This window comes from Mastomys coucha, unplaced genomic scaffold (assembly GCF_008632895.1).
Source record: "Mastomys coucha isolate ucsf_1 unplaced genomic scaffold, UCSF_Mcou_1 pScaffold22, whole genome shotgun sequence".
In the NCBI taxonomy this organism is placed as follows: domain Eukaryota; kingdom Metazoa; phylum Chordata; class Mammalia; order Rodentia; family Muridae; genus Mastomys; species Mastomys coucha.
This window is the reverse complement of record NW_022196905.1, coordinates 247,267,896-247,280,196: the sequence shown is the minus strand read 5'-3', so window position 1 is coordinate 247,280,196 and position 12,301 is coordinate 247,267,896. Positions and strand designations below refer to the sequence as shown.

General features: G+C 39.5%; 1 long non-coding RNA gene across 1 annotated transcript in view; it reads left to right on the top strand.

Moving 5' to 3' along the window:
- The window catches only part of LOC116070141, a 73,823-nt gene extending 61,776 nt beyond the window's left edge, over window positions 1-12,047 (top strand). Inside the window, exons 2-3 of the long non-coding RNA XR_004110290.1 lie at window positions 2,579-2,665; window positions 6,493-12,047. This is a non-coding gene — a long non-coding RNA (uncharacterized LOC116070141). The remainder of the gene's footprint in view (window positions 1-2,578; window positions 2,666-6,492) is intronic.
- Window positions 12,048-12,301: the final 254 nt, after the last annotated feature.

Genomic DNA, 12,301 nt, shown 5'->3' with positions numbered 1-12,301 from the left:
TTTTATATGTGTTACTTTAGAAGGTATTTTGGTTTTTGAATGTGAATTATAATATTTAATCTAAGGTAAGGTCAAGGGGAAAGAGTGGTTTTCTGTAGAAAGTGTCCTGGCATCTCATTGAGGTTTCTGTTTGTTTGGTTTGGCTTGTTTTTTAGGGACAAGGTCTAACTGTGTGGCTTTTAGCTAGTCTAGAACTCACTTTGTAGACCAGGCTGGCCTTCAACTCACAGAGACCCACTTACCTCTGCCTCAGTCTCTCAAGTGCTGGGATTAAAGGTGTGTTCCACCACTGTTACCTTATTGAATCACAAAGTATTAGGTGAGGCTGAATTCACACAGGGCAACACACACGTCATTATGTCTGGTCATGCACAAGGCGCCCACTCTGACAGCTGCTTTTCTTCTGTAAGATCCCCAATAGGTTCTACCATTTTCACCTTTGTGTATGTACTTACTACAGAGGTTAGTTGGTAGAGATATTAATACATTTTCTAATATTTTTATATTATTATTATTATTATTATCATTATTATATTGTGGCTATTATCATAATAATTTTCCTTTGAAATCTTCCCTTTTTCCCCCCCAGACCTTGAAATGTAGTCCTGGCTGGCCTGGGATTCCACTGAAGACCAGGTTGATTTTGAACTTGTAATCCCCATGCCTCTACCTTCCCTGTGTCACCACTCTGGCTAGCATCTCACTCTTTATCCTTCCTTCCTTATTATTAATTGGTGAACAGTCTGAGGGAGCCCAACATGGTGGAGACATTTTTATAAAGTGGGAGAATAGCTATAGTCCAAGCTGGTCCTGCCAACATTCAGAGTATTCCCAGGGGGAAAAAAGAAGCAAAAATGATAATAATATAGATTTGAAAAATGTTTAAGAAGTTCTTTTTATATATTTAAAAGTCACGGAAGACTGGCATGTTAGCCTTCAGAAACATTGCATTATCATACAATGCCTCATTGTATTTTTAAAAACTGCATTAAGAAGTTAATTTGATCGTTCTACAAATATTACCATTAGCTTTCATGCATTTTGCAATATGTGATCCAGTTTCTGATTAAGGCCTCTTAATTTCAACACTCATGCTGGAAATCTGAGGAAAGGAAACAAAGTCACCATTCCTAAAGCACAGAGACCTGCAGGCGGATTGGGGGCAGGGGGCGGGGTGGGGGGAGAGGTAACATCGCCTGGATGTGAAAGGAACCTGTTCAAACCTTCCCAAGCAATACTTTTTGCGTGGCTTTATACTTTTAGTACCTTCACATGAACTCATGTATGGATGGGATGAGCAGAATGGACAGAGAAAATAAGTAAAGGATCAAAAGAAATGGGTTCAATGTGAGAAATCCCATTTCTTCTTTGATGTGTGCGGGTCATCCTAACTCTCTTTTCTCTGTCTATTAAAATCTATGTGTTATGCAAGTTGAGTGACTTTAAGTGGGAATACAGGATTTTTGCTTACTTTAAGCATATATCTTTTTTCTATTTTAAAAATAGTTTTAAAATAGTTTTAAAAATCATTTTACATACACAATCTATTCTTTCCCTCACTTGTCACGCCCATACATAAAATTTAAGGCAAGTATCATATTTTAGTTTATTTATAAACAAAGTATGAGACATTAACTGATAGTCTAGAATAGTACAAAAACCTTCGAGTTCTGACGTTACAAGGGACTTTCCTTTCCCAGGTCCTTCCTGCAATGGGCTGGCTTTTGGAGAGTGTTCCCGACTCTGGGTTTCAGAACTTTCATTGACTGGAGGTACCGTCTCTCTCTGTGGTAGTACTTGAGAGCATGGGTGGCTGCTCACTTGATGTTACTATCACAAGAACACTCCAGGAAGTCCATGAGGCTAAGACAACTTTGTATTGTATTTTTTTACTCACATGGCCCATCTCTCATCTCTGATTCAAGATGTACACAATGCAACACTTGTTCCAACCAACTCAGAGAAGGAAGTCCCTTGCTCTTTGGCATTTCACCTTCGAGGATGCTGATCAATTAGCCTTAGGCTTTTTGCATAGCTCAGGCATTTGGAGAGTAGGCCTTAACTCGTGGGTCGTTCATTAAACTGTTCAAGTGATCTTGAAAGGCACCCCTTCCTTCCCTTTACAGGGATGACAGGAGAGTCAGCAAGGCAAAAACTCCCTAAAACTGTCCTTTGCTTATGGCCCAATCTCTCAGTCCTTTATGGTTTGTCTTGTTTTGTTTTCCCACACACCAGAACATGTCTTCATATCTCACCTTGAAGTCCTCTGTCTTAAGGCCTCTGCCATAAGAAACAGGTTGAATCCTGTTCCCAGTGGTATTAAACAACTCAGGTGTCCTTAACCTGAAATTCTTCACTATACCTTCAACAGTCATGAGAACACAGACTATTTGGAATATTTTTCTATCTAATTTCAAGATGTGCCCACACCCCATGAAACTTAACTTCAAAGGCTAGAGCTCTGGTTAAAATAATTATATGTAATTACTGAAAAAAAAAACACATCTTGTCATGAATTGAATCTAATCAAATGACCAGTAGGTACATTCTAATTGCCAGTTTTGATCCTCTCTTCTAGAAAGACATCGGGATCTCTCACTTTGCTCATTTCAAATCTGCCGACCTCCCAGACACATGGCCCATGGAAAACTGAAAGACCCTAATGGTGTGTGCTCTCTTTCTCTTTGTGTGTCTCTCTGTGTCTCTGTGTCTATGTCTGTCTCTGTGTCTGTCTCTCTGTCTCTCCTCTATCTACTCATCTCCTTCTCCCCCTTATGCACCCTCTATGTTCATGAGTATAAAGAAATGATTATTTCTATAGCTTTAGGCCCCAATGCTTGTCACTCTATTCACTATAATTCAATTTATCCTCTTTAGCTGCAACCCTTGCTTGTCTCAAATCTCCATGCAGGCAAGCTTGGCTAATAAATTTTGATTAATGTAGCCGAATACAGACTCCCACCTCGAGCTCCCTTTCTTTGGTATACTACCATCAGGCTGGTTAAAGAGAGAAGGAAATAAGAATATGGTCGGATGGAGGGAATGGAGACAGGGTAAAATAGTAATAAAAATAATTATATAAAAATGCTAAAGATATCACATCTGTTTTTTGCTTAGCCCACTGAGCTTGGCAGTTCCAGATTTACGCTATTGTCCATGTTTTAGCAGATATGGAAATGGGAAAGGAGAGGAGGATGTTTATGGGCAATTATTAAATAGTGCAGAAAAAATCAGAGTCTATATTACAGTGGTAAGGGAAAGAGGAATGGAGAGAAATTTCTTTCCACAGATTTGCCTTTGTGATCTGGAAGGTACTGTTCCCCTGCTTACACTCTGTTACCCTGGCAACACACTCCTGTAAAATAAAGATTATTAAAGCGCATATGATTATTTTGCTGCTGAGTGAATAAGACAAGCCGCTTCTGAAATGCCTTATCAGAGAAATTCAATTTTAGACCAAATTGTGTTTTTGCCTCCTTCTGGCTCTCCCTCCCTCCCCCTACTTCAAATAAAACCATCATCCCCGCAGTTACCACGCGACACTTTGTTACTTATTCACACCCTCGGTATTTCCAGCTTTCTTTTAATTTCAGGAAAGCCTCTCCCCCATTTTTATTATTGTCCTCCCTCTCCCTCCCCCCCCTCTCTCACTAGCGGACTACCATCTGTTTGCAAATCAAAATTAGAAAGTAATGTAGCTCTGCTTTGATTTGATTGTTTAGGACTTGTAAAAAAAAAACATTGGGTTCTGTACCACACATAAATGCTATATTATATGCCCAATCAGCAATATTTCACTGAAGAATGGCATAGAAAGCAAAGATGAGGCATGTGGTGGTCCTTTAAAGGTTGCCAATGCAACTTCTCCAGTCTCCCTGACAGGCAGGCTTAGTGTCCTGGGCACTCCCATGTGACGGCATCCTAAGGTGTGCAGTTACTGCAAAGACAGGCAGCTTTCCAGCTGCAATGGTCGCCCGTTGCACCTTTGTTGTCTGGTACCTCTGTATTTGCTATTCAGTCAGTGACGATGACAGAAGATTAGGAAGAGGGTAGAGATTATTCAACAGACTCCATAGGCTCTTTTAATATTCTCCTGATGAGATAGTAAAAACCAATTCTGCTGGAACTACCATGTGATGTTACTAGAAGCCGTACCTTTGAGTCTTTTCCGGGTTCAAGTATAAGTCAGTAGTGATAGAAAAGAAAAATAAGAAAAGGGAAAAAGAAAGAGACAAAGGAGGAAAGAAGGAAGGAGAAAATAATTAATAAATAAATAAATAGGTACCTGTAAACTTGCATCATTTCCATACTGTATGGAAAGAAGAAATCACTTAAAATCTTTCAATATAAGAATTAAATCAGTGTTGAAGGAGAGGTGGGAATGATGGGGTCTGTTCAGAAAAAGGACTCCAACTGAGGCTGCACGGAGTATATCCATAAACCAGCTGAGGGACCCGGGCGCAGAGAAATGGCATTGGGCAACCTATATTCTACACGGCCAGGCAGTGGGCGGCTGAGACAGATGACACTGCCTTCACTGTGACTATTTATGGGACACGTCCTTACTGCTATAAGGCACTATCATGTAACAGGATACTGCCGTGTCTTGCCATACACATGTACACACGTATCCTTGCAAGCACACGTGCAAAAGCGTCCGATGATGATATTCTAGTACCACATAATTGCTCACCTTTATTTTGTAGACATTCATTTTCAAGCCTGACTCAGAGCCACCATTATGAAAGCAAGCAGGTAGGGCCTTGGTTTTTTTTGTTTGTTTGTTTTTGTTTTTTAATTTCACTAACTGCAAATCTCTGCTCACTTGCAAGAAATGGCATTGGTATATTTAGCAGTGCTAGAAACTCCAAGACAAAGTAAGATGCTGTTTTCAGTTCCTCTGGTGAAGTGAACCACACATCCTATTATTCACCGTATGTGGGTAAGCTAACACCCACATGAAGCTCACTCATGGCTGTAATTCACTCCCAGCACTGCCCAGAAGGTGTCACCACAGCCTCATTGGCTTCAAGGATTTGGGGACAAGTGGGGAGTCGAAAGCAAAGGGAGAAAAACAGACACAAAGAAAAAAAAAAGTGTTCATGCAGACAAAGGAAAACAAGACAATGTGCCAGGCAATAAAACTCCCAGAGAAACCCAAACACTCGCCCAACCTAATAGTGTGACTGGCCCAGAGGACAGTGGGCCTCCATTTGTTGGTGAAGGCGGGAACTGGGAGAATGGAGGCAGAGGCTGCTCCACGGAGTCATTTTGTGGAGAGAGCATGTGGTGAGCACTAAGCCTGGCTCAAGCTGCCCACCTCACCTGTTCACCCCACGTTCACCGGGTGACGGTGGTTCCCGTGCAGGACCAACAAAAGCAAGATGACCTAGCAGCTGCGAAGTGATGCGAGGAAGAGTCACACAACACAGAACACACAGTCTTTTACTGTGAAGCTGCACAAATTAACTCCAAATTACGGCTACAGGCAGACAGCAGAAGCTTCCAGGCACAGAACTTGTTGCTGCAGTTCATCTAGCTTAAGGTGGTGGCTTCACTCAGCTACTAGTCGCTAAAAGCCACCCCGTTTACAGCATGAGGGCTTTTAATCTTTGCTCTCTCCCCCTTTGCACCCCCCCCGTAGTTTAATTAAAAGACAATGAACCTTTTAAAGTAGTCAGACGGAAAATATAAAATTGCGCCGTTCTATCAAAGCCTAAGACATTCTTGTTCTCAAAACATGAGAGGAATTCAAAGTAGCTCAACTTGGTGTTTTATTACACCATAGTCCCTCTGTGCCATTCTTTATCAGGGCTCTTGGAATAGCTATTTGAAACCAGAAAGGCGGGTCAACCTCAGACTGATAAACAGTCAAAATTACAAACAAGCAAGCAAGTAAAAACAGCCATGTGAGATCAACCTGGTGTAGTCTCTAGATCATTGCGTGTGATATTTACTTCTAGACTATCACTGTATATCTAAATTGCCCCTATGTGTTAATTTATAAGAGTCTAAAATTTGTAGCCTTTCTGACTTAATATATTATTCTCAGTTTAAGAGTATACAGGCTATAACAATATTAAAAATAGTAAATGTTATTGAATGATAGGTAGGCATGGACGCTTAGCTTTCTTCTAACTCCACAGCTAAATCTATTAGTTTTGGCAAAGGGCACCAAGACACATCTGTGCGATTTGAAATGTTTCATGGGAGTCTTTAAACATGAAGATCCTGTCTACTCTTTGCGGACATTAAAATGCTTCATCCCTAAGACCCCTTCATAGCAAATTGTAAGCTGCTCTGTTTTATGCGCTCTGACAGGATGAAGGGCTGAGCTGGCCCTAGAGGGATAGGAGACGGACAGAGTCTGAGTAGTTCAAACTTGAGATTTCCAATAAAGCATCTCCTACAATTAGAAAAAGGCTATGGCAGCGTATCATGAGATAGCTGCAGGGCACTAAGAACCACTCTCTTCTTCTTACCCTAATGCAGCCCTGAAACACCCGCTGGAATCCGGATTCTGCACTCAGTCCTCCCAGCTGAGCACCCAGGTTCTCATGGTCACCTACTCGAGCACCGTGAGGCACACCTGAATCCTGCTCTTTGCTATCTTCATCCTTGATTCCTTACAGATTCAAATCTACTCGGTACCCTCCCCCAGTCATTCTTACTCAGCATCCTTAAGTTCAAGTTTCTATAATGGGTTAAAAACTTCTACTTTTTATTCTTCTTTTGGGTCTAACAAATCTCCCAAAACTTACTGAATAAGAATTGTTGTTTTCAGATGTCTATTATAAAAATCCTACTTCTAAAGTGTTAGAAGATGCCAAACCGTCAATTAATGTCATCACTTATTTTTCTAGAACTAGGCTTGCGATCTCTTCTTTGAATAACAAAATACATTTTCCTTTAGAACATACAATTATAATAGCATGTTTTACTTTTTAAAAGTTATCCACTTTATCCCTGAGGACTAGCTTTCCTGGTACCAGAAGGCTCCATGCTAGCTTCCAAGCAGCTAATAGTCCTGTCCTGCTCTGTGCCTCTGAACCAAAACAATGACTGCCAGGACACAATTTGCAAAAGGGGCATACACAACTTGGTGATAACCAACAGCTGCTGAATTGGACTTAAGGTCATCTCAACAAGAAGAAAACCATGCCTTGTACTGAAAACCTAGTCAACTCCCCGAGGCTAGTAAAGTCACTGATCTGGGAGGAGAACCCTAAACCCACCACGTCATTAAACCATCATAATAACTACATCCTAAGTATTTATACTTTTATCCATATGTTAGTCTTATCTCTTATCAAAGAAGCCTTTCCTTATAATAGTCAGACATGACTGCACAAAGTCACAACTACACAAAATGCAGAGAACGAGTGAGCATGTGCTGCCTAGTCCCAACCGATCCATCTACAATACCACACCTGGTCAGGATGCATCATGAAAGATTAGGGAAAAGATGGTCAACAGCCAAACTGCAGTAAGTTTGCTGTGAGATTTTACTACTAGGAATATCAGAGAAGATAAACCCAGGAGTCAGTCCCATTAGCATGGATGCCTTAACAAACTCTGAACAAGGACAACATTGATAGACATGCTACTATGGGAGGGAGAAATTGCATTAGGCCTCAAGCCTAGTCAAAGGACTATAGTTAACTAAGGGATGATGAGAACTGGAGAAACCACAGTGATCCAACACTAGGTGGTTATCTCTGAAATCATATACCTACAAGTAACACTATGGGGACTGTGAAGGTTGTGTTTGTATATTTAGGGATGTATAGGCATATATATGTGTATCACAACAATTAAAGGAATAGAGAGCATATATTTGACAGAGAACAAGAGGGGTATAAGGGAATGGTTGGAGTGAGGAAAGACAGGGGAATGATGTAATTATATTTTAAGTTAAAAAATAATTAAATAAAAAGTTCTCTAAGCTGTCTAATCATCAATATAAGCCTGTGAAAGTAACCTTATAGAATTAAAATAATAAAATGAAAACATGGTAAAGAAATGCCAACAAACCATAGAATTTACCAGGGATAATTCTATCACATTAGGGAATGTTCTTGAAATATATTCTGAAAACTTACACTACAATAAGCAATAGCTGGAGCTCTGAAGTAATATCAAGATCATTTAGTCTCTTCTGTAATTTCTTATTATTCACTACTTAAATATTGTTACAATTATACCAGTTTCTCAAACTGAGTAAGAAAATAGAAAGTCTGTCAGCAATGAAGACAGAAAAGCATTTTTCAAAATGAAAGCAGAGGCTTTCAAATCAGACAGACATTGGTAATGGTTACCGTCCTCCATAGATTTAGAACCACCTAGGAGACACACTTAGGAGTGTGTCTGTAAGAGTGGTGCCCAGAGGGCTTTAACTGAGAATCACCTCTGGATGTGGGCAGTACTATCCCACGGGCTCACATCCTTGACAGCCTACAAAGAGTAACGTGAGCTGAGCACCAGCATCCGATTCTCTCGGCTTCCTGGCTGTGGATGCAGGGTGACAGCTGCCTCATGCTCCTGCTGCTCCATCATGTTCCATGTGCACCATCACGTCCTGTACTCTGAAGCCGTGATCCAAAACAAACTCGTCCTTTCTTGAGCTGCCTTTATCAGACATGTGGTTACAGTGTCGAGAAAAGCAACTGACATTACAGGCACACCTACTTCAGAAACAAAAATACACCACATCGCGCAGGACTGAGCGGCTACATGCTGAACTCTAGAGGACACCAGCAGTCAGGTTCCGGTGGAGTGAGAAAGATTACATGTATTTCACAGGCATGGAGACGTGGGGGTAACACTGTAGTTTGATGTTGGGACCTGGTGTAGTCTCCTTTCTTGAAGGATGTGGCCAAGGATGAATGCCAAGGCCTTGATATTACTCTATACTGAACACCCAAATGCTAGCCCAAGACCTGCAGTCTTAGGGAAGGAAACCAGACACAGGCCACTGAAAGACTATCATATCGAGAAATGAACCACATTCCAAAGATCACACGAATGGGATACTAACAAAAGGTATTCAAAACAATCAACAAACCAACTGTCAGAAAACTGATACGTTCCACACAAAATTAGTTTTATTGAAACCATCTGGCAATGACATTAGGGAAGTACATTTAAGATTTCTGAAGTCAGAGATGATGAAATAATTTCTGGTACAAAGCAATAAGAAATCATAAAGAAGCAGAAGTAGAGTAAGAACAAGCAGATGTAAGAGAAATTAAAACTCAGAGCCACTGAAGTTAGAGACTCAATAGCATGGGCAAGCTTCGTTTTGGGTCTTGTATACAAAGCCCCGAGGAATAGATTTTAAAAGCTATTAAATTTGTGAAATGAGTTCATCAAGATTTCAGACTAAGATACCAACATCTAAAGTCACCTACTTCTCTATATCCTACCAATATATCAATATAATTTAAAAGTAAATTAAGTGAATAATTCCATTTGTGATAGCATTAATAAAAAACCACCTGTGAATAAATTTAACAACAGAGGTGCAGGTTTACAACTAAAAATTAAGAGAACATGGTTAGACAGAGGAAATTCAAATTTTAAACTCCTCAGTAAATGGAAAGAGATTTTAAAATACACCCTTATATGTCTCAGCTGATTTTTCAACAAGGCTGAAGAGGTTAAAAAAAAAAAAAAAAAAAAAGGAAGTTTGACAAAAGACACATCCACATGCAAAACAACGAAGCAGTTTTACCTCCCAATGTATGTGTGATTCCATAGCAACAGAGGAAAGATTCAAATGTAAAGGCTAAAAGCACCAAAGAGAAAACCAGAGGGTGGATGTTCTCGGCTTCGCCTCGGGGATGACTTCTTGGGCATGCTGAGCTATTACAGAAAGGATGGATGTCCTAGGCATCATCATTTCTTAAACTGAGACAGAGTCTCATTATGTACCTAAAGACATACTTCACTTGGCATTCTCTTGGCTTGGCCTCTCCATGCTGGAATTAGATATAAAGAAGTATTGCCAGGCTAGGCTAAAACAAAACCAAAACTGAAACAAACAAACTTTTGTTCTTTGGAGAGTATCAAGAAGATAAAATGATAACCGACAGAGAAACTGTCTGCAGGTTATATATCTGGTAAGAAACTCGTATTCATGGTGGGCAAAGGACGCATGCAGCTCAATAAGAAAAAGAAGACTAAAATTGAATCTTTAAACTGTTAAAGGATATAGATGGATTTTTTTTTCTGAAGAAAATACAGAAATAAGCCGGGCATGGTAGCGTATACCTTTGATTCTAGTACTTGGGAGAGGCAGGTGGATCCCTGTGAGTCCAAGGCCAGCCTGGTCAACATAACATGATCCAGGTCAGTCAGGAATACCTACATAGTGAGACCCTATTTCATCATCTATCTCCAAAAAAGTAATAAAAAAAATTTTTAAAAAGGAAAGGAAAAAAAGAAATGATAAAAACACGTGAAAAGATACTCAACAGTCATTAAAATGGTGTTCAGACCTCGGTGATGCTAATTTGTATCTACTTGGTATATAACAAAACAAGCTGGAAGGAAGAGACACCTTACAGAATAGGGCGAAATCTTTGCTAAGTAAAAATAAAGGCAAAGCATTTCAAGAGATAGGATAAAGAAGAACTTCATGAAAAGGGCTCACAGAGCAAAGAAATAACCATCTGCTATCCAATGTGGCAAATACAGTCTAGGAAATTACAAATCTTCTGCACAGGAAAGGAACAGAGCAAAGAGGCAAAATTCCTAGCAAATGATGTGGAAGACAGCAGACTACAACCTACATTCTTTCAAACCTCAAAAAGCGAAATACAAAACCAAATAAATCATACAACCAATAAACAAACTAATCTGTGAAAAAGACAGTGCTTAAGGGAAGTCATGTATCCAGTTTTTTCCTTTCTTTCTCAGATGACTCTGCATTCTGTCTCCATGCATTTGCCCATTCTGAACCTTGTATATACGTTATCAAGTTTAAGCTTTCATAACTGCCTGATTCCACTTACCATGATGCTTTGGAGTTTCGTGTATATTCTGTCTCCTACCGGTACTTAATCCCTTTCTCTACTCTCTTGATGAGTGAAATCACTACATTTTGTTTATTCAATCATCATTTGATGGATGTTCTGACTATTGTGAATAATATTATCTTTGTAGATGTTTGTATTTTCCTTGAATATATCCCAGTGGGTCCCATGTTTTTGCTTGGGGATGTGTGATGAAATTAAACTGTTGTAAGGTCATATTTAGGTAACAGCTGTAAAACTCTATAAATATGCTAAACCCTACCTGAATATCATTACAAGTGATATATATTTATGGCATATAAATTATACCTCCATAAAGTTTACAATGGCAAGGGATTGGTATGTAAACAGCCACCGATGCTTCAAAGATCAATTGGGCAGCATTTAGCATAGCTGATGCATGCACAGTCTGGGCAGTTCCACTCACAGGTATTTAGGCAGACAAAAACTCACACATGTACACAAAGAGACGGGCGCAAGAATGCTCACTGTGCTATTACTTTTAATAGTTGAGGAATTGAAACAATCTGTCTATGAAGAAATGAGTGTGTAAGCAAGTTAGGGCATCATTTTATAAATGAAATGCCATGGGATACATCAATAGAAAGAGTGTAGAGCGCCAAGAAACAGCTCAAAAGTGGAGTGCTTGCTTAGCATAGATAGGTTTCATCCCAAGTACTAAAACAAAACAAAACAAAGAAAAAAACAAAACCAAAAATCCTCCCACATAAACTATAGGACCACATCCATGGAATTATATGATTTATCACTCAAAATAATGTAAAAACTTCTGGGGAATCAAAATCAAGGTGTTACAATAAGAATATGATGACATGAATGTTATGTATATCACTATTATTGTTTAAGATACGCAGTAGTCCTGTCAAACTGGTAATTTGTTAACCCATGCAATGGCACATGTGTACTGTTTGTATTAGTCTCTGCTTTCTTTGAGATGTTCAAAATATATTTTAATACAAAAACGGAGCAGCAAAGTCTCCTGAAAAGGCATTTCTACTTTCTTGGGGTTTTTTTGTTTTGTTTTGTTTTTTTGTTTTTGTTTTTGAGACAGGGTTTCTCTGTGTAGCCCTGGCTGTCCTAGAACTTACTCTGTAGACCAGGCTGACCTCAAACTCACAGAAATCCACTTACCTTTGCCCGCAAAATTCTGGGATTAAAGGAGTATACCACCACTCCCGGCTACAATGTTTCTGCTTTTAAATCAACAAAAATATTGAGGACACATATTACTCACTTAGGTTAGC